Source organism: Lissotriton helveticus, chromosome 5_1, assembly GCF_964261635.1.
Source record: "Lissotriton helveticus chromosome 5_1, aLisHel1.1, whole genome shotgun sequence".
Classification (NCBI taxonomy): Eukaryota; Metazoa; Chordata; class Amphibia; order Caudata; family Salamandridae; genus Lissotriton; species Lissotriton helveticus.
Window position 1 is genome coordinate 2,083,641,543 of NC_136065.1, and position 21,814 is coordinate 2,083,663,356.

The 21,814-nt window shown below is 39.9% G+C and overlaps 1 protein-coding gene and 1 long non-coding RNA gene across 4 annotated transcripts in view; one reads left to right on the forward strand and one right to left on the reverse strand.

Moving 5' to 3' along the window:
* The window catches only part of LOC144756333 (uncharacterized), a 155,877-nt gene that overhangs the window by 112,862 nt on the left and 21,201 nt on the right, over positions 1-21,814 (forward strand). The window lies entirely within an intron of this gene.
* The window catches only part of LOC144756334 (uncharacterized), a 251,909-nt gene continuing 232,767 nt past the window's right edge, over positions 2,673-21,814 (reverse strand). The window contains exons 6-7 of the long non-coding RNA XR_013595128.1: positions 4,315-4,372; positions 2,673-4,238 (exon numbers count right to left, since the gene is read on the reverse strand). This is a non-coding gene — a long non-coding RNA (uncharacterized LOC144756334). The remainder of the gene's footprint in view (positions 4,239-4,314; positions 4,373-21,814) is intronic.

Genomic DNA, 21,814 nt, shown 5'->3' on the forward strand with positions numbered 1-21,814 from the left:
CCGCATCCGAAGAGCGACAACAGGAGGAAGATCCTTCTCCTACCTGGCCGCCAAGACCTGGAACTCACTTCCGACCAATCTGCGCCTGACCCAAGACCACCTCTCCTTCAGGAAGAAGCTCAAGACCTGGCTGTTCGAGCAGTAGCGGCACCCCCCCCCCTCCCAGCGCCTTGAGACCCTACGGGTGAGTAGTGCGCTCTACAAATGAACTGATTGATTGATTGATTGATTTATATAGTGCATACTTTACTCAGAGGTGTCAGAGCGCTTTACAATAGAGCGAATTACATTAGAACAGCCAGTACAGGTAACATGTTAGAGGTGTTTCATGTCCAGTAAAGTTGAATATTCCAGAAGTCCCCCCCACCCCATTGCTCCAGATTGTATTGTATTGTAATTGCATTTATATAGCGCTTACTACCCCTGACGAGGCGTCAAAGCGCTTTTTCGGTGGGTAGCACGCTACTCCGGGACCCACAGAGGATTAGTGTTGAATTAGTATAGTGAAACATGCAAGTACATTTTAAGTGGTGGATAGGTTAATCAGTTATTTGGATTTGGAATGATAGCAGAAGGATAGAGTAGGACAAAGGTTTGTATTTATTTATCGCTCGCTTGTTGACGCATGCTATTCAGGGAGCCTATAGAGGATTAGTGATGAATTAATATGGTGAAATATGAGGTAATTTCAGTGGTGGATATTTGTCTGTTACTTGGAGTGAGAAGGATAGCGGATGGATAAAAGGGGAAGAAAGATTTGGATTCATATAGCACTTGTTACCCCTGATGGGCGTTGAAGCGCTTTTCTGGTGAGTAGCACGCCACTCCGGAACCCATAAAGGATTAGTGTTGAAAATTAGTATAGCATAAATATGATGTAATTTGAGTAGTAGATATGTTATTCAGTTATTTGGGCAGTATATTAGTATAGTTGAATATGGAATATGGAATTTGAGAAGTGAAACATGTTAGTCTGTTAATTTTTATTGAAAAAGGATAGTGGAGGGATAAAAGAGTGAAGATGGTACATCTTTTCATTAATTGCTTAGTTGTTGTGTTGCCAGTCTTGAATTTCTAGACTTTCGGCCTCACACCTCCCCTCTCCTGTTCACGGACCAATCCTGCCAAATGTGCCTGGCATGGCTGGTATGCATTTTTCAGTTTTGACTCAACAAAGACTGACGTCCGAGGTGTTCAAATTAAAGTGTCTAGTGACTCGGTTGGAGGGTGAGGCATTTACAATAATGCTTCCCTCAACAACCGTTGGGATAGAAAGGGCTGACATTGTTTTGATGCCATGAGCACTAATTAGAGTAGAAATAAATGTTGCCTTCTTCTTTGCAGAAAGCATGCCATTATTAGTTGTGTTGAGTAATAACATATCAGCTAGCTGCCACATCAAAGCTTTCTGTCATACCCCAGGGATTTGGCCTTGTGTTTTATTTAGTGATTGCTTAATATCTGTGGGAAGTTTAGCAAGACTGATTGTGAGTTCCGTCTGGGCTTCCACCCCTCTTTCAGTGTATGATGGTGCATGCAGCGGGGTTTTACTTAGACACCAGTGTGACTTGATTTGCTCACAGTGGTTGTTTTCAGTTTGCAGTCCAGGATGCATCTGCATGTCTGTTGTGTGGTAGTGGTGCTCCTGTTGCACCATACAGGGACAGAGCATTTTAGCTTCATGCAACACTTGGCATGTTCTCACTCGCTTAAGCATGTAACTCAGGGGGCCATATAAGCTCGTATGGCAGTGTAGGAACTCACGATGAGAAGGGCATGCCGTGCATGCTCCCTGCCCTAATGATGATTAAAATACAGCACCACATCACCGCAACAGACATTTCGGATGTATGTCTGATAGAGTTAGGCCTAATTTGGACGTACAGTTGGGCAATTTCCCCTAATCTTAGTAGCGGGATGAATTCCTATGGTTTTACAGGAAGTTTTATAACAAAAAAAGGGAACCTCCTCTAATAGCACTTGAGGCCAGGGAAAAGAGGGGAATTAATTTTTAATGGTTATAAATCCATCTATGTTGATAAGAATTTCACTTAGAAAGAAATCTTTTTCATAAATACACAACAGTAGACTGTTGTGTATTTATGAAAAAGATTAAAAATTAAAGAAATGTCTATGTGCATAATGTTTTTGAAAAGAATTATCTAAAAAAAGAAAAGAAAAAAAGATGTGTTTTTTAAGAAAAAGAGAAACAAGTTTTGATAAAATAAAAAAATAATAATGAGATGATCATATGTGTCACTGTTGTACCTTGATGTATATTCAAATGCAAATGAACAATGTCTGAATGAAAGTATATATAGGCCTTGAGGGAAATATTTAGCACTTTACAGGAAGGTTTACTCTTTAAGACTATTTGACAGAGTAGTGGTTATATCCAACCAATTTTACTCTTTCTTAATTTAAGGCTCCACAGAGCCATATGTAAAAGCAGCAATACAATCAGTTGGTCCCTGTTACAAAATCTCACAAGTTAAAAAAGTATTAAACGCCTAAAAGTTAAACAATATACACAAATTGAAAAAGTTGATAATTATTGACTTTTTAAAAACATTTATTTATTTAACGTGTAGTTAATTAAAACCATTAAATGTATAATAACTCGAAATAAAAACATGAATCAAATGTCTAATAATACAATTCGAATGAGAGAAAGCGTGGCCTGATCTCCTTGCCAATTACATGAAGCTCATTTAGAGTGTGTTTAGTTTTGAAGGACTTACTTGTTTCAACAGGACTGTCCCAGTGTTCATAACGCTCAAATAAAACCCCCTTATTACAAAGGTTAAGGTAAGTGGTAGTGCAATGCGAATTTTATTCATACTACTACACAAATTCAGGCGCTCTGGTGATTTTCATCCATAAAAATCTACAATGTTAAATGGTGCATTAAACACTCATAAAGATAGCACATTTCTGTTGGCGAGAGTTAATTTAGATAGTAAGGAAATTAGCTATTTTATGGCTGTCTTCCAAATGTTAGATATCTCTAAATAATTAACATTTTGGTATAATTAAGTTGCACTTATGAGACTATTGTAGGGTAAGACTTTAATTGTGTTCCTTTTTTCCAGTTGGATAAAAATATTACGCCAAGAACATAAGATAATAAAAGATTATATTGCGCTAAGTCACATGCAGTTTAATGACAAAATTTGCAGATATTTGGTGACTGCATCCTCTCATAGGAAGGGAGTGCTTTATTATTCATCAGTGTTTATTACATTCTCCCAAATAGACTACTTTCTGTCTTCTAAATCAGTGTTGTACAACATTTCTTTGATGATTGTTGGCAGTATACTTTCATCAGACCATGCAACAGTTGTTAAATTGCGAAATACAGAACTATGCATCCCTAAAAGCTGAAAACGTAAGATCGTATTGTTCCAAAATTATGGTTTATGACAGAAAACATTTAAAGAGCTAAAGGAATTCCTGGACATATATAATAGTACAATTAAATACTTGGAAATAATTTGGCACTCCTTCAAAACTAGAATGAAAAGGTTATCAATGGCATAGATCTTGGTAAAAAGATAGAGGTTGAGAAGGCTTTAAAACAGAAGGAGGGAAACTTAAAATTGCTTAAGGTGCTTGATGTGTGGACAGAGATAGAACACGTTTGACATTTTAAGCACTTGTAAGAAAACATGAAATTAATATGCTATATAATTGAAAAGGGTACCAGACAGGACTGCTCTTTCTCTCCCTAACTTTTCAGTGTGCCAAATAAAACCTTGGGATATATATATATATATATATATATACACACACACATACACACAAGGTTATTCTATATGCTGACAATTGTGATTTAGCAATACATTTTTGTGTTGATTCAAGTAATACTGAAGGTTGTCAATAGATTCATATGTTTCTCCGAGTGTTGTATTGTTTGGCAGAAATGTAAAATAATTATTATTATTGAAGGATGAATAAGCCTAGTAGCAATAGATGGTGAAAGATGGTGGAAGGAAGTGAATAGAAACTTGTTTGATTTGCTTCCTAGGGATGCAAATGTCAGTATTAACTATGAATGAACCTACAGCAGCAATTTATTTTTCAGTCTCTTGCCACCTGTAGCCACACATATAAGTACATGAGGTCCAGAGGTAGAAAGAGGTAAAGGGGAATGGAACACCATAGAAAACAGAGACACAGGATTCAGTACTGCACAATCTCTCAGTTGCTCAGTGCAGTCCGCAGTGTGTGTTGAATCTCTACAAGAGAAAGAGATATCTTAAGAATCTTGTCATTTAGCGAAATAAGTGTAACTGCAGTTGTGAATTGATGTACCTGAATATTATCTTTGTCTAACCAACCACTTCGATATGGGATGGGTAATTCCTGAAAACTAAAACATACAAAACATAAATATCTAAATTATGCATGTACACTAGTTTTTCGCCCTATGCTTTGGATAATTACAACAAACTTCGAACTTTGTCACTATACATTCTCTTGAGGAAAATGAGTTACAGTTTCTACTTGAATTCTATAGTAGTGTAAAATAACCAATACTAATAATATATTTTTGTTCCCTAATCTTAGCAGCTGCATATGCGTACTAAAACTTTATTACCTTATACATATTTGCAAATGCATAGGCAATAATCCAATTTGTGGCCTTTCTGTTTCTTCACACTGCAATCTTAGTAATAGGCCAGCTCCTATATATTCAAGAGAATAGTTCAAACTTCATTTTAATCAATTACATGATCATGATATTTTTCTGTAACCCAGTCATCCATTCAAAACCATCCATTCAAAACCATTATGAAGGAAGTAACATGAGTTTTCAAGGAAATTTCGATCAGTGTAGCGAGGGCCTTGCTGCAGCCACACTGTAGCTCAATTATCTAGAAAAGGACGGGTAAACGATGCGAAGAGTTATGCCCGATAATCTAAAATGACCACTGTCTCTCTGGGTACACATAGTTTGTGGCTTGCGAATTACCCTAGTTCATGCCAGAATGCTGCCATGCAGCATGTCGTCCAAGCACATGTAGATTCAATCCAAATAGCACCAGCACTCTATGATGACCACCAATCTTTCCTTGGCTGAAAGGATCCTAATGCATGTAGATATTAAGTACTGCCTCCACATGCATGACCTACATTAATAGGTACTCGATACCTCCAGTCCTTCTTCCTGAGAGCATATTCCTAGACAACAATCAGACGCGTTGAGATCAATCCTAAATCACTTATTAACCAATTTAATGTGTATATGAACAGGTGACGGGCTATGTGTAGGCTTATGGTCAATAATTAACATCCTTCCAGTTAGTATCCTTACAAAAGTTCTATATGTTCAAAGTCATTTATATCTTTATGCGCCCAAAAGAATTTATGACCATAGTAAATTGATTAGAGAGTTTGTTCTTATGTTGCTAATGAAAAGTTTACATCTCAGTAATCAAAGAGGGTTTTGGTATGCTGGATGTTAGAAATAGAAATTACTGGAACAGCCAGATACTGGTTCTTCCTAATTTTCTTTTAGATAATATACCAAAAGAAAGAAAAAACAAATGAGCCATGTTGGGTAAATATGCATCTGGAGTTCAGAATGTGGGATTGTCGAATACAATGGATGTTTAGTGCAATGAATTGATAAAATAGCATGGTACTGGCCCATAAAGTATATTAAGAAGTAAGTAGGGAGCATTCCATCAATGTTGATTGGTTTGACTTTGCATACACCTGGAACACTAACTGTATTACTCTTCCAACTGATAAATCAAAGTGGAATATCTGGATGAAAAGGGATATCTTAAAATGTATCAAATGTACGTTGAAGAAACGTAGCTCCATTTAGAAGTCAGATAGATCACAGTTTTCTTGCATGTGATATCTGGAGTTACCTAACTCTGAGGGTTATATTAACAAACTCCCCATCCACGTGTGTCATAGGAGGTAGGGCATTGTTTATCTAAAACAATTTCAGGAGGCAGAGGTAGATTGAGAACATCTCTAGTGCTTAAGGTGATACAAAGAGAGAACAGAATTGTAAGTAGATACTCTAGGGAACGTGTGGCTTGTGATATTAAGTGATATAACTAGGGTAAATATCAAATGCACATTGACTAAGACAACAACTAATTTGTTTTAGCACATACTGGTGCCTTTTGTCTATGTATAGATTAATACGGTTTGAGATGCTCAAATTCCAAGAAAGATAAAGGTTCCCTTAGCTACTTACATTTGACACGCCCTGTAGTCCAAGAACTATGGAAATAAATATTTCCACAAGCTCAGCTCCTTTCGAGAGATGGCTTTTGCAAAAGCAAATTGTTGATTTTCTTAAAGTGTCTTGGTATCAGAAAGCAAACCATCCATAGAAATAACATATGGATTAAAAAGTCCTATTCTGCTAGGAAGCGAAATGAGCAGAATAAGAACAAAAACAAATGTTAACAAGACATGCAAAAATGAAATATTTTACTTTCTCTTTACACTCCTGTATTTGTTATATAGGGTGGCTGATCCTGTCCGCTAACCCTTTGGCTTAGGAATGCCGTAGCACAGTTGTGTTGCACGGTATACCATTATTATAAAAATATATCCACATTTCCTCTGACGTCAGTTGCTCAATGCTCCTAAGGATAATGCTGCATGATTTGCCAAAATTTGCAGCCGCAAAACAAGAAAATTGCGACCAAAAAAGCAAAATGTATGATATTTTTGTGACAGACTCAACATGGGACTGTCAAAAAAGATACTGTGGGATAGTCAGCAAACCTGAACCGTGCCGCAAGTATGAGCTGTGGAAAGGAATATCTAATGCCAGAGAGAGAAGAGTTTAATCTTTGCTCCTGCTCAAGCACCATCTAGTTACGTCCCTTCCCAGGCTGACACACATGCTGCTGGAGGGAGATGTTAATGTGCTCTCTGCACCCTCCTCCCATTTTAGGGCCAGATTACGATGTTGGGCGGAAAGCCTCCAACCCAGCTCTCAGAGGATTTTTGCCCAACATCGTAGTTTTCAGTCTGACCACCGTATTTGGATGACTGGGGGCAGAGTGAAACCTGCTGGGGGATTCTGCTGCGCTTCCGGCGGGCTCAGGGGGCCCGTCGGACCATCGGAAGCCACCATAATCCCCTAATGGTGGCAGAACCAGACTCGGCTTTGCCATCAGGATTATGATGGCACTTTCCAGCAGCCTTTTTCACGTCGACCTTTCCGACATGGAAAGGCTGTTGGAAAGTGTCTTTGGGGGTCCCTAACAGGGCACCCTTCCTTCCTGGCCCACCGCTATGAGGTATGGGGGGGCACCTATGGTGCCCCCCTAAACATCCATGCATCGTGTGGCAGGCTCCGCAATGGGGCCTGCCACACGGTGCAGGAATATTTGACAACATCCATTTCGCAACGGTGGTGGACGGATGCAAGTCTGCCCAACATCGTAATTAGGCCCTTTGTGAATGAGGAGGGTCGAAGGGGCTACTAAAACACCACGTTGGATTTTTACAAAAGTCCTAATTTCGTGATTTGTTTGCAACTGGAGGGTCTAATTATTGTATTAGTGGTAACGGTGCTCTCTCACATCAAGCTATTTAACAAAGGTATTCAATTTACGCTAAACTATACTGCAGTTCACACCATAACTTGCATATTTTTAGAGTGTACGTCCAACTCATAAGGGGGTCTGTTGCTACTCTTAAAACATAAGAGATGTTATTGCACCTCAAACGTCCACAAAATAACCAACTCACAATGACACCACAATTTTTGTGGGCAGTGTAGGAAAATGACAGGTGCACTGTGCATAGCATACAAGTCATAAATAATATCCTTTATTTTGTGTTCCGTACAGGGTCATTATTTAACGTGTTGACATCCCAAGATGTCTTCCGCAACCCAAATTCCCCAACCAGAAAAATACTTCCATAGCAGGTAGAACATATCAGTTTTGTGGACCACAGTCTGGTAAATCCAAATTCATGAAATTCTAATTTAGTGAACAGCTACATTGACCCAATTCCAAATTAGGAAAGTATCTACTCTGAGAATTAACTGCTCTGGCCACAGTATTGAATCCTAGTTCATAAAAGAAACAATGATTAAAATCTTCGAAAAATACAGAACAATAATGAAGTTAAATGATACTTTACAGAAGCCCCTGACTTGTTTTACTCAATTTAGTTTTTTTAAAGTAGATTACAGAAGTCTGAAACTACATGGTGGGACAGCATCAGAGACAAAGCAAGTAAGAGGGCTGCGCAAAAGAGAGCAGAAGGAGGGAAATGTACAAAGAAAGAATGTGGAGAGAAGACATGTTAATCAGAGCTAAAAAAGCCTAAAATAAAGTGCAACTCTGGTGCAGGATCCTGGGAAGGGAGGAGGACAGAGGGCGAGGAAAGAAGAACAGATGACTAACAGAAGCAATTGGAAGAAGAGAGGTGCAAATACAGTGAAGAAAATAAAGAGGATATGGGGTATGTCTAAAAGAAATACAAAGACGAAAGTTCAATGTCAAAAGATGTTTGTGAGGGAATTGTTTCAACAGGATTAACAAAGACTTTGATTAACAATTTGAGGAAATGCATTTTGCACCCTGTTTTTGTCAGGTAAGGAAAAGCATGTCATTCACATCAGAAAGATGTATGATGTTCCCTTGTAAGCCTTCTTCCTCTTACTGGTAACTCGTCATTTAGATACAGTGATATTTAGATACCCTGATGCATCTCCTCAACCCTTAGCAGTTTGTCTTCCACTGCAACGTATGTGCACTTCTTGGTTAGGACATGTTGATTTATTATTGTACTGACTCCACGAGTCATCCCCGCCTTCTCATTGACTCGTTGGGGCGTTCTCTCCTGTGATGTTTTCTTAACCCAAAGTATACTGTCTCAGCAGGTTGAGCTCCTCTATTTAAGTAACCTGCAGGCCATTTGCAAAATGTTCTTGCCAATAATGTTGCAAGATAAGTTGTTTTGGTCCTGTCCCAGCATTCCCAGAATATTTATTTTATTTATTTATTTATTTGAAGAGTTTTATATAGCGCTGGCTAGACCCGAAGGTATCAGAGCGCTTTACATGAGGAATCGTAGCATTACAAGTTACAAATTACATCTGTTCGCAGAGCATAGTAAAACATAGGCAAAACAAGAATGTTACAGTAATTCGTCGAAGGGAGGGGGAGGAAGGAGAGAAGGCGGGGAGAACAGTGCCCAATGTCCAGCTGGGTAGGTGATGGCCGAGGTGGTGAGCCTTGGCATATCTCCTCTATAGCTGTCTAGCAGCTCCACAGGGCATCGACCATGTTGCTCAGCGGTCACGATTGCGACTCACGATTGCGCAATACCCGCCTTGATTCTCCAGATAAATAACTAGATATCTTGTTTGGTGGTGCTGTCAAGCATTCAATACAGACCTATCTAAGTCATCACAGACCAGAGACCATAGCAAACAAGAGTGTGTTTAATTGCGTATTCCACTTTCTCAAACCGTGGTCATGTTGGGACATTTGTAAACTTTCATTGTGCTGGGATCCCAACTCAAACCATATCTCTTTCTTCATCACTTTACTCATGAGTCTGTTAGAGGTCAGCATAAGTGCGGCAACCTGCCAGGATTAACTGTAAAGACATGATGTGTATGTTTTCTTAAATGTAGGCTGCTAAATATTGTCTCAGTCCAAGACAGAATACTCTCGTCACATCAAAATCTTAATTATGAATGTGTTACGTTGTCTTAACATTGTACCTTTTGATCTTTTACATTTGGATGGATTCCTGTTAGTTTGATCTCAATTTTTAGAGACAGTGTGGGGTTATTGTGTGATCTGATGTCTTATTTTTGGGAGGTGGTGTGTGGGTATTATATTGATTCAACGTTTAGTTTTATGAAGTGGTGCATACTCATTGTATTGTCTGATTTCTTGGTTTGGAGAAGTGTGAGTACTGCATACTCTGGTCTATTTACTCTTGAAGGTGAAGTCTGTGTATGTGTCCTTTGATCTCTTCATTTTAGGAAGTGGTCTGGATATTGTGTATTTTGATTTCTTGGACTTCGGTGGTGGTGTTCCATGGTTAGATTTCTTGGTTTTAAGCAGTGGTGTGCGGCTATTGTTTTGAAAGATGAGGCTGTGGTGGCAGTTTGTGGGTATGCTCATTTACTGACCTATTCAGTCATTCATGAGCCTGAGCCACACGCACATGGGGGCAAGCAAGCATCAAGTGTGTAAGTTATAGTTCAAGAAGCTAAGGGTTACCGATTGTCTCCTCTCCATGTCCCAGAAATCTGATGTTGCAAGAAGTTCATATTTACTAGCTGGGGTAGATGCATGCACAGACACTCACATCATGATGATCTGTTTATTAATGTTGATAATAACTTAATAGAACACATAGCATAATATTTTGCTAGCCAGATGTGAATGTTACTTCCACGGTGTAATAGTAATCTACCACGATGTTCCTTCCACAATGGGTTGGGCATATCCTTTGATCCCCTTCACAAATACTTCCCAAGAGCAAGCTACATGGCCTACATAAATGACCTCTGACACTGCAACCTGGCGATTCTCCACCCCTAATCTCTGATCATGTTGTTACTGATCCTGAACAGGTACTAAAATGCCCTCTTGGAAATAGGTTATCCCTTCCTTTTTTTTTTTTTGTCCTCATATTTGCCACCAGAATATATTTGCTCTAGATGGGTCTCACCGATGCCTCTTATACTGTCATTTATCGAGTCCGCCATGGAGACAGTATCATAGCATACAGGGAAGTCCCAGAGGTAGGCTGCTTTCCTTATCCCACTCCTCCAAGCCTATATTGGGCGCCCTAGGCCTGGTGGAGGACAAGACCGACTCAACCTCTGGCATAATCACAGGACCGTTCACCTATTTATCCAGACCACCAGTTTAGACCAAACATTCTCAATGTTCTCTATTCGACCAGCCAAATCCATTTTACAGACTTCCATTATATACTTCAGGCATTCTGCAAAGCGAGGAGGAGACACTGACTTCCACTCCATACAAATTTGTCTCCTAGCAATGATTATTATATAAAAAATAAACTGTGAGTCCGGACTATTGATATCATAATCTTTCGATAAACCGAAAAAAACAAGTCTACGGGAACAAATAATAGTCGTTAATAGTACATCAGACAAAAAATCCATAACCGCTTTCCAAAAGTCTTGAATGGCTGGACATTCTAAAAAGATATGAATATCGTCAGCTGCATTATGTTTACATCGGGGGCAATAATAGTTTTTTCGTGTGATCTTGTTCAGTTTGGCCGGAGTCCAATATACTCTATAGGCCGTAAATATATGGTTACGTCTTAAATTTGCTGGCTTAATTAGCCTCGATGACAACAAAAAGGAATCTAACCATACTTTGTTAACTTCATCAGGAGTGTCCGGTATACAATGACCCCATAAATTTATAACCTCTGAATTGGTTTTACTCTCTTCTTCTTTGATCAACAGTTTATACCAAAATGAGAGTTCTTTTACCCATTTCCCCCTCCTTCCTATATAGTCAAAAATATCTGTGTCTTTCTCTTTTTGCATATTTTGACTGGACCACCAGGAAGATAGTTGATAGTATTTGAACCTAGTTAACTGCCCATCAGTAGGTTGTGCTAAAGAATTCCAGTCCACCAGGCCCGAATCCCTCCTAAGATCACCCCATATTTTTAACCCAGCATTTCTCAAAGGTTGTGACAGATGATCTTGGAGGCATAAAGGTGTACCAGGAGAGTCCCAAATTGGGGTATATGTATGGTAATATGGGATATCAAATATCTTCCTGATGAACCCCCAGTTTTTTAGTGCGGTCGATAGGATTTTAAGGCGAATTTTTAAAAAAAATTTCTGGTCTCCAAATTTAAACAAAAAATAATCGTGGTCATAGGGTAAGTCAGTTAATAAGGCTTGAAACAGGCGGCCCTGTGATGATGCATCTAACTTATTTGCAAGAATCCTAAAATTTCTGAAATGAAATGCGTGACAATATGACAGGAGATCTGGGAGGGCAAGCCCTCCTAAACTTAAACCCCTCCTCAGTTTCTTCCATGCGATTCTTGCAGACTTACAGGCCCATATAAATGATCCAATTTTACCCTGCAAGGTATTAATATCTTTCAGTGAGAATGATAAGGGGATGCAGTTGAATAGGAAAGTCACTTTTGGGAGAATAGTCATTTTAATGAGGTTAACTCGACCGTATATATTCAGGGGCAAGTTTCCCCATCTTATCAATGTTTTATTAATATCTTTAACCACCATATTCCAACTGAGTGATGTAATGTCTTTTAATGATTGGGTTAAATAAATTCCCAGGTACCTCATTTTCTGATTAGCGCCTAATATAGGTACGTTGTTATTCCATCCCATGATCTCAGTTTTCTCCTTATTTATCTGGTAACCTGACAGTTTCCCAAATTCTTCTGATAAATAAAATAACCTTGGTATTGCTACTAAATGGTCGGAGGTATATAAAAGAAGATCATCTGCGTATAACGCCACCTTCAAGGACAGATTTCCGAGCAAAAAAGGTTGGATAATATTGTCCTCTCTAATCCCACAAACAAAAGGCTCCATATAAACATCGAACAGAAGAGGGGATAAGGGACAACCCTGTCTGGTACCTCGGGATATATCGAACCATTCAGATAGAATTCCATTAACTAAAACCTTAGCCTTTGGGTTGTAATATAGGGATCTAACCGCCTTTATGAACAATTGAGGGAACCCGAAAGCCGCCATAGAGGCCCAAAGATACTTCCAATTGACCTGATCAAAGGCCTTAGCAGCATCTATGGCGACCAGGGCCAGTGGGAGATTTTTAACGTTGGCGTAGTCTATAGCTCCTATTGCTTGAAAAGTTAGTTCATTTAACTGTCTCCCTGGGATAAAACCTCTCTGGTCAGGATGAATTATAGACTTAATAACCTTCGATAGTCTAGTTGCTAAAATACCAGAGTAAATCTTCATGTCTGTATTCAGCAGAGAAATAGGTCTGTAAGACTCTATTCTTTTGACATCCTTATTTGGTTTTGGTATGAGCGTTATAATGGCTACTCCCCATGAGGGAGGTGCTGAGAAACCCTGAATCAATAAAAGGTTGAAAAGTTCCTTTAATGGAGACACTAATTGGTCTTTATTATCCAAATAGATCTCCACTGGCAACCCATCTGAGCCTGCCGCTTTCCCTTTTTTCATTTTCTTCAGTTGACTCAGGATTTCCCCTTCTGTTATCTCACTATCCAGGTACACCTTATCGGTAAGGTGGAAAACAAGGGGGAGTAGCGGTAATAGTCTCCCCTATCCCGTACATCTTAACCAGCTGTATCTTGCAATTCACTTGATTTTCCTTACTTCGAGGTTAGGTTTATTCAAAGGAAAAAAAAAGGGGGAGTGCAAGGACACCTACAGATACTTTTAGATCTGTGCTCTCTTTTTTCCTATGTTGGAAGAACGCAGACGGTATTTTTGGAGCAGACTCCGCTCCGCACTACCTAGACTTAAGTTAGGGAGTCTGGCAACTCATATACCTGAGCAACAGCCCCACAAAACGGAGGCTGAGGGAAAGAAGTTGTACTCCCTCGTAGTAAGGGGTAGGGAGAAGGGATGTAATGTGGTAGAAACCCAAGCATCTTACACCGGGCGGTGGGGTTGTATGGATCCAACGCAGCCAGATCTTTCAACACATGAGATCAGTAAAGCCCCAATACAGGAGTGGGTTTTATCAAAATGTTCGGGGTCTGAAGGTCAAAAGCTGAAGCAGAAGGAAAGTGTCACACTTGAAACTACTGGGTCGGCTAATGCTGATATAAGCTCAAATCTGGTAAAACAAGGAAATATCCCTCCTGCTAAGAGAAATAGGTACCAGTTGAGATCTAGGGCAGAATTAAAAGGGAAGGGCGTTTCAGATTTTGAGGAGAGAGAGCGACCTATGCCACTAACCCCTTGTAAAAGCAAAAAGAAAAAGATCACCTTAATTAAAAAACTTAAGGGAGCATCTCACGAGAGTCAAGCTGTGAAAAGTACCCCCTCCCTTAAATCTTTCTTCAAAGTCCTAGATCTGGCTAAACGTTCCCCAATTCTGTCAGAGGACAACATCGGCATCGTACCCTCAGAAAACCGTTACGGGGTTTTGGAGAATTTGGGAAATATGGAAAACGCAGAGGAGGGAACAGAATCACCGAACATAGCAAGTTCTGAGCTTCACAAGAGTCAGCCAAATCTATCAGAGGTTGAAAGCACAAAGACACTTCAAGGATCAAATGCTCAGGGCAACCTAATTAAAGCACCTCCTGCAGATAAAGCGAGAGGGAAGCAAGATACTAGACCCAAAAGTCAAGCTGTACATAGCAGCTTTAAGAAAGGTGAAGACGGGACAAGAAGAAAAGATGTAAGCAAAGTCAATCCATCAGACTCTGTTCAAATGACTCTAGGTACAAGGAGAAGGTCTGAGGACTCTAGTGAGCAGGAGAGTGATCGGCTAGGGGATCTTTTTCGATCCTTAAGATGTGATATGATGTCGAAATTTGAAATATCGGAAAATAACCAGAAAACAATCCAGGACAGATTTGACGGGTTAGAGGCAAAGTTAGAGGAAGTCACTTTGCGTACAGGGAACCTGGAAACAGAAGCAGCTGCTTTGAATAAAACTGCACACAGAATCAAAAAGACATAGAACTTCTTAAAACTCAAAACAGATCACTGGTTATGGACATTGAGAGGTTGGAGACTCATGCTAGGAGGAATAACCTAAGGATCCTAAAGATTCCGGAAGGGGAAGAGTCGGAGGACTTAAAGGGCTTTGTTTGTGGACTTTTGAGGGATGGTGTTTTAAAAGATCGCCCGGATATAAACCTGGAGGCAGAAATCCAAAGGGTACACAGAGACCCATACAAGAGACGCTCGGATAGGAAAACACCAAGGAGAATTCTAGTAAATTTTCAAACCTACAGCGTTAAGGAACTTATTTTAGGAAGATCCCTATCAAAGTCAGATCTACGTTATAAATCTAGTCCTTATATCATAAGGTCCGATATTGGTGCGAGAACTGCACAAAGACAATGGGAGCTGGGTACCAGAATGCCGGATCTAAGATTAGTGGGAGCGCATGTTCAGATGAGATTCCCGGCTATGCTCAGGATCATGTGGAAAAATAAGACATACAGTTTCACACAACCAGAAGAGGTCGATAATTTTTTGGACCGAATAAAAAGCGAGCAGGAGGAATAGTAACGGGTAGAACTGGCAATTACTTTAAAGGATGAATTTAATAAAAAAAAAAAAAAAAAAAAAAAAAAAAAAAAAATTATAACGTTAGGTAAATATAAATATAAATATGCTGTATGACAAAACAGAGGGACTTGATGATTTAGTTGTGATTTAATTTTGTCTCACCAAAATACAGTTAAAGGCTACGGGCACCACCCGGTTGCTCCGAAAGGCGAAGACATCGCCAGGTATGCAGGGGGGGTTCCTCGGGGGGGAGGGGTTCAAGGGGTGGGGGGTGCAAGGGGGCAAATAAAAAACAAAAAATCCTCATATATAAATAATTCTACACTGAACAAAGGCTTGGATGGGCATGAACCTATATTAGACCCATGATTAATTTATACAAACTTAAGGTCCTGTCATGGAACATTAACGGTATAGGGGAAAAAGTAAAACAGAACAGAATCTGCGAATTCCTAAAAAATTCAGATGCTCAAATTATAATGTTACAGGAAACACACTTAGAGGAGGCACTATGCAATTCTCTCTTTAAGAAATTAAGATGGGTTCAAGACATAATCAGCTCTAGGCAATCAGGTGTTACAAGGGGTGTTTCTATTATAATTCGGGCGAATAGCGGGATAAGCCTGAGAAAATTCGAGACAGATCAATCTGGAAGATGGTTAACTGCGGAAGTATTTATTCAAAATACCACCTATACAATTGCAGTGTACTATGGTCCAAATGAGGACGATCCTGTTCCACTGTCTAAATTGGAATTAGCACTATTTATGACAACTGGCCCTTTAATCTTAGGTGGTGATTTCAACTTGGTTTTTGACCAAAAATTAGATAGAACTTCTAAGGCGAAATACCATGCTCCCTTAAAATCACTTGCCATCTCAGACGTCCTAATGAAAGATTTCACTCTAGCAGACGTTTGGAGAAAAAAATACAAAAATAAATTAGGCTTCACTTTTTATAGCAAAAAATACAAGAATTACTCCAGAATAGATCATCTTCTAGTAGATCAGCACTTACTTAAGGACATCAATTACCTTTCCTTTACACCTACAGGCTTATCAGACCATGCTGTACTGGAAGTGGTAATTGAATTGAACATAACTTCATTAAAACCTAGGTGGACACTGGAGAGATCACTTCTATTAGATAATCAATTAAAAGAAGAAGTTAATGAAAAAACATCAGAGTTCTTCGCGATGAATTTAGGATCTGCCTCCCCCCAGGTTGTTTGGGAAACATATAAAGCCTATTTGAGGGGAGTTCTAAGTTCCCTAATGAGTTATAAGAGAAAGAGCATAAAAATAAAAAGAAGGGAAGATTTGGCAGTAATAACAAGAAAAGATCAAGAATTACAGAATGCAATTTTAGAAAACTCCAGCAGAGTACACTTGATAGAGAAGGAACTCATCGATTTACAGCTTCAATTAAAAGTATCGGAGGAGAGAATTCTTAAAGAAAAATGGGAGTCTAGTAGATTAAAAAATTTTGAGTACGGAGAAAAATGTGGAGCTCTTTTAGCCTGGAAAGCCAGAGAAGAGAGAACTAGAAATAACGTCAAAGTCCTATTACAAAGACAGACAGGAGAATTATTGGAAACAGACGTAGAAATCAGAGAAGAAGCAAGATCTTTTATGAGAAGTCTCTATACTGAGGATAAAGATCCTAAGGGGGAAGAGTTAGAATCCTGGCTGATAACAAAACATTTGCCGCAACTACCTGAAACAGATAAGGTGTACCTGGATAGTGAGATAACAGAAGGGGAAATCCTGAGTCAACTGAAGAAAATGAAAAAAAGGTTATCCCTTCCTGATGCTTAACAATGCTGTGCTTAACTCTTTAAAACTCCGCTATCACTGGTTCCCTTGATTGCTAAGGATGCCTCTTAGGTGTAAAGTGTAACTAAAGATGTTGACTTCTTCAAGTCTTTATATTTTTTGTTACACTTGAAAAATGGCTAACAAGAAAACCGGATGTTTGGTGGATATCACTTCCCGGACCTGAATAAGGAGAATGCATTGATAAGAATGTTTAGAGCATGATCTACTATAGAATCACTGTTCGGAGCAGTCAGCCTAAAAAAAGGGGCCACTCTGTTGCAGGATCCTGGGAAGGGTGGAAGACAAAGGGTGAGGAAAGCAGGACAGATGGCTAACAGAAGCAGTGGAAGAAGAGAGGTGCAAATACAGTGAAGAAATTAAAGAGGATATGGACATTGTCTAGAGGAAATCCAAAGACAAAAAATCATTGTCAAAAGATGTTTGTGAGGAAATTATTTTAACAGGATTAACAAAGACTTTGATTAACAATTTGAGGAAATGCATTTGGCATCCTGTTTTTGTCATGTTGGGAAAATCATGTTATTGACATCAGAACGATTTATAATGTTCCCTTATAAGCCTTCTTCCTCTTACTGGTAACTCATCATTCAGATGCAGTGATGCATCTCCTCAACACTTAGTAGGTTGTCCTCCACTGTAACTTATGTGCACTTCTTGGTTAGGACCAGTTGAGTATTTATCGTACCCACTCCACAAGTTCATCTTCTTCCCCGCCTTCTCATTGAATTGTTGGGGCGTTCTCTCCTGTGATTTTTTTTAACCCTAAGTATACAGTATCAGCAGGTCGAGCTCCTCTATGTTAGCCACCTGCAGAGCATTTTCAAAGTGTTCTTGCCAATAGCGTTGTAAGATAAGTTGTTTTGGTCCTGCTCCAGCATTACCAGAATATGACCTTATGAAGTGGTGCATATCTATTGTATTGTCTGCTTTCTTGGTTTTGAGAAGTTTGTGAGTACTGCATACTCTAGTGTATTTACTCTTGAAGATTAAGTTTGTGTATGTGTCCTTTGATCTCTTCATTTTAGGAAGTGGTGTGGATATTGTGTATTTTTATGTTTGACAGCTGTCACTGAAACCTGACACTTCTCCGCCCCTAATCTCAGATCATGTTGTGACTTATCCTGGAGAGGTATTAAAATGCCCTCTTGGAAGTAGGAAATCCCTTCCTGATGCTTAGCGATGTTGTGGTAACTCTTTGAAACTTCGCCATCACTGGTTCCCTTGATTAGTTAGGATACCCCGTGGGTGTAATGTGTAACTAAAGAGGTTGCTTTCTTCAAGTCTTTATATTTTCTGTTACACTTGAAAAATGGCTAACAAGAGGAGTCAATCTAATATAGCATTCCTGTTCGGAGGAGTCATCCATTTGTGACCCCTGAGATACAAGGGTATATTCAGAACCACCTAAAGATGTTAGATATGTCTTCAGGGAAAGCCATAAACATACCATGAGAAGCTCAACCTAAACAAGAGAGCTTTGTTGCAGACTCGGAGACCTCCTACTGTCCAGCCGATATCCATATATATATCTAACAGAAACAGTGTGAATATAAAGGGCTAGAATGTGCTGAGCGACAAGTTTGAGTCTCTGTTAGCTGACCTGTACGACATCAGACATGATGTGAATAAGATATGCCATGCCACTGAAGTAGAATCGGAGATTAACTCATTTCAAGTGGTGAATCAGAGTCAAAACTAACGACTTAGAAGAATGTTACTGGAGAAATATTTTTAGACTTGAGTGCTTTCCAGAGATAGAGGATAAAGGCATTCATAGAGAAGTTTATCACATCAGCGAGGAAAATGAGCAAAGTCTTTGAACAAGGGCTTGTGTTTTACTGGGAGCCATGATTTGTTTTCTGTTATCCAGACTTCGATCAAGAAATGAATTGGGAAAAATGAAATAGAGCTTTAATGACTTCACAACAGTACTTATATTCCACACAACGGCACCTATATCATCACATATGTGCAGTGTGCAAAGCAAAAATGGCAAGGAACAGCATTATTGGGAAGAGCCATATTTTGACAATGTGGAGGCTGCTTTTGTACCATTTGTGGATACTTGGGTATCTTAAGATGGAGCATTCAACAGACAATGAAAACCACACACTAGCTGCAGAAAATGAGCCTGTAAGATGGAACAATCAGCAATCAACGAAGGACAGTATGTGTGGAAACTTAGCTTGTAAGATAGTGTATTCAGCAGTCAATGAAGGGTGTAAACTCTGGGAACATCCTACTAGATGGAGCATTCAGCAGCCAAGGAAAGACCGCACCAGTTGTGGAATCAGCCTGTAAGATGGAGCATTCAGCAGTCGAGGAAGGACATACAGTAGATGTGGAATCTGAGCTTGTAAGATGGTGCATTCAACAGCCTGTGAGATGGAGCGGACAGCATGGCAGTGCTAACCCACATTGGTTGTACGTGAGGACGCTCATCTAATTTCCCCACAAAAGAGGTTGGAGCTATGCTTAAAGCTTCAGAGAAGATGATTTATTTTCAGTTCATCTCAAGTATATATTGATTCTGGTGGATACACAAGATCGTGGTTTACATGCGGTGGTGTGAAATTTAATGGGTGTAAACGGAGGCTTGGTATACAGGTGTTTACAAGAAACACTCCTGCTTAAGAGAGGCTTCATCCAGGACTTGTAGTGCTTAAGGACTATGCAGGGTAGTATACATGATTGTTATAATATCTTGACAACCCCTTTCTCACACATTAGGTAAACCAAAAATGATCAGACTATATGAAGGCTATCACTTGAAAGAGGATTGAGCCATGTTCTTAAGTGGTGTTTTGCTAGTCAGTAGATCATGTGATGGGGGTGAACCTACTTTCAGACACAGTGATGTACACTGTGTCAGTAATGTAGAATATTTGCCAAGGCTTTTTAACAAGACTTCTCTCGAGTGACCCAAGCAACACCTTGAGCCTGTGATGCGAACTCTTTGGCAGCCTTGATCCTTTGCTCAATGCAGTATTACATGACTCATTGGAAATGCAAATTAAAAGCTTCTTTCAAGTAATTACTGCTTAGCATTAAAAGAAGATAAACTATGCAAATGCGTGGCATTCCCAAAGGATGCATAGTCTGGTCTGTTTACTCTTGAAGGTGAAGTCTGTGTATGTGTTCTTTGATGTCTTCATTTTAGGCAGTGGCGTGGATGTTGTGTATTTGAATATTTGACCTCTGACACTGAAAGCTGGCAATTCTCCACCCCTAATCTCAGATCATGTTCTTACTTATCCTGAACAGGTACTAAAATGCCCTCTTGGAAGAGGTAATCCATTCCTGATGCTTAATGATTGTAGTGCTTAACTCTTTAAAACTCCGCCACCACTGGTTCCCTTGATTACTAAGGATGCCCCTTGCGTGTAATGTGTAACTAAAGATGTTCCTTTCTTTCTTCAAGTATTTTTTGTTACACTTGAAAAATGGGCAACAAGAGGAACAGATGTTTGGTGGAGATCATTTCTTGGACCTGAATAAGGAGAATGAAAGCACGATCTAATATAGCATCCCTGTTCGGAGGAGTCAGTTTACTGGGAAAAGTTATATCAGACTTCTTAGGTGTGATCTGTTTATAATGAAAAGTTATGATAAAGCAAGTAGACCTTACTTATTGTGAAAAACATTTGTTAAAGGGAATAGGCCTTTTAGGATGGATTGTTATTACACTGTGCTAAAACCTCCAGGTCAGTGCGCCGCTCTCCTGTCCTCATGCCACTCAACCTAGTGTGTCAGCTCCTCGCCCCCAGCCTCGAGGACTCCAGTTCAGTCCCAGGTGACCGCTGCCACTGACGTCCCGAGCCACCACTCCCCTAACTCTATTTTATTTCCTCTTTCCATTTCTTTTTGGTGTGTTGGGTTACAGTTATTTTCTGTGGGTCGGGTTAGGGTTGCTGGTTTGGTCCAGTCCTGTCACCATCCCCTCTTTTTGCCATTTCATCATCCCCCCCCTCACGCCTCCCTGCTAGCCCCTCCCACGACTACAAATAGATGCTGCTGCGTGGCTGCACAGCGGGCGCGCCAAAGGCAAGACTGTCTGCGCCCATCCGTGCCTTGACCGTGCCCAGCGCCAGGACCTCTGGCCCTCCTGCACCCGCAGATACACCGCCAAGTAACTCCTGAATCTGGAACCTGGACAGAAACAACTGTTGCTTCACCTTCTCCTCTCAATCAACCAAAGGACTTTTCACCTGCCTACACTACCACTTCTCCTGCAACACAACCTAGTCATGTCAGATTTCATAGCCGCTCCCGCCCAGAGGATCATTAAACCTTGCCTGCTAAGGAAATTCCCGCTGGGTGCTGAAAAGGTTTGAAAGCCATTGTTCATGACAAGGTCAGCTCGTCATAAGCACAGGTCCAGTAAACTGCATGACGAGCTGACCTTGTCATTAGCATGGAAGTGGTTAACATCCCAGAACCACTCCAATGCATCCTTCTCAATGCACGCTCCCTCAGCAAGCACATCACCGAAATATAGGACACCATCATCACCCTCTCCACTGCGGCACCTTCATCACCAAAACGGATGTATGACGTTACAACGCGAAATATTACAACGCACTCCGTTACAACGCATTTTTTACAACGCAGGATCCATTACATCGCATGCCTTTACAACGCATGACATTACATAGCAGATGCTATTACAACGCATGCCATTACAATGTAAGTATAGGTATGTATATTATTTTTTTTTAAATGTAAGTAATTTAAATTTAAT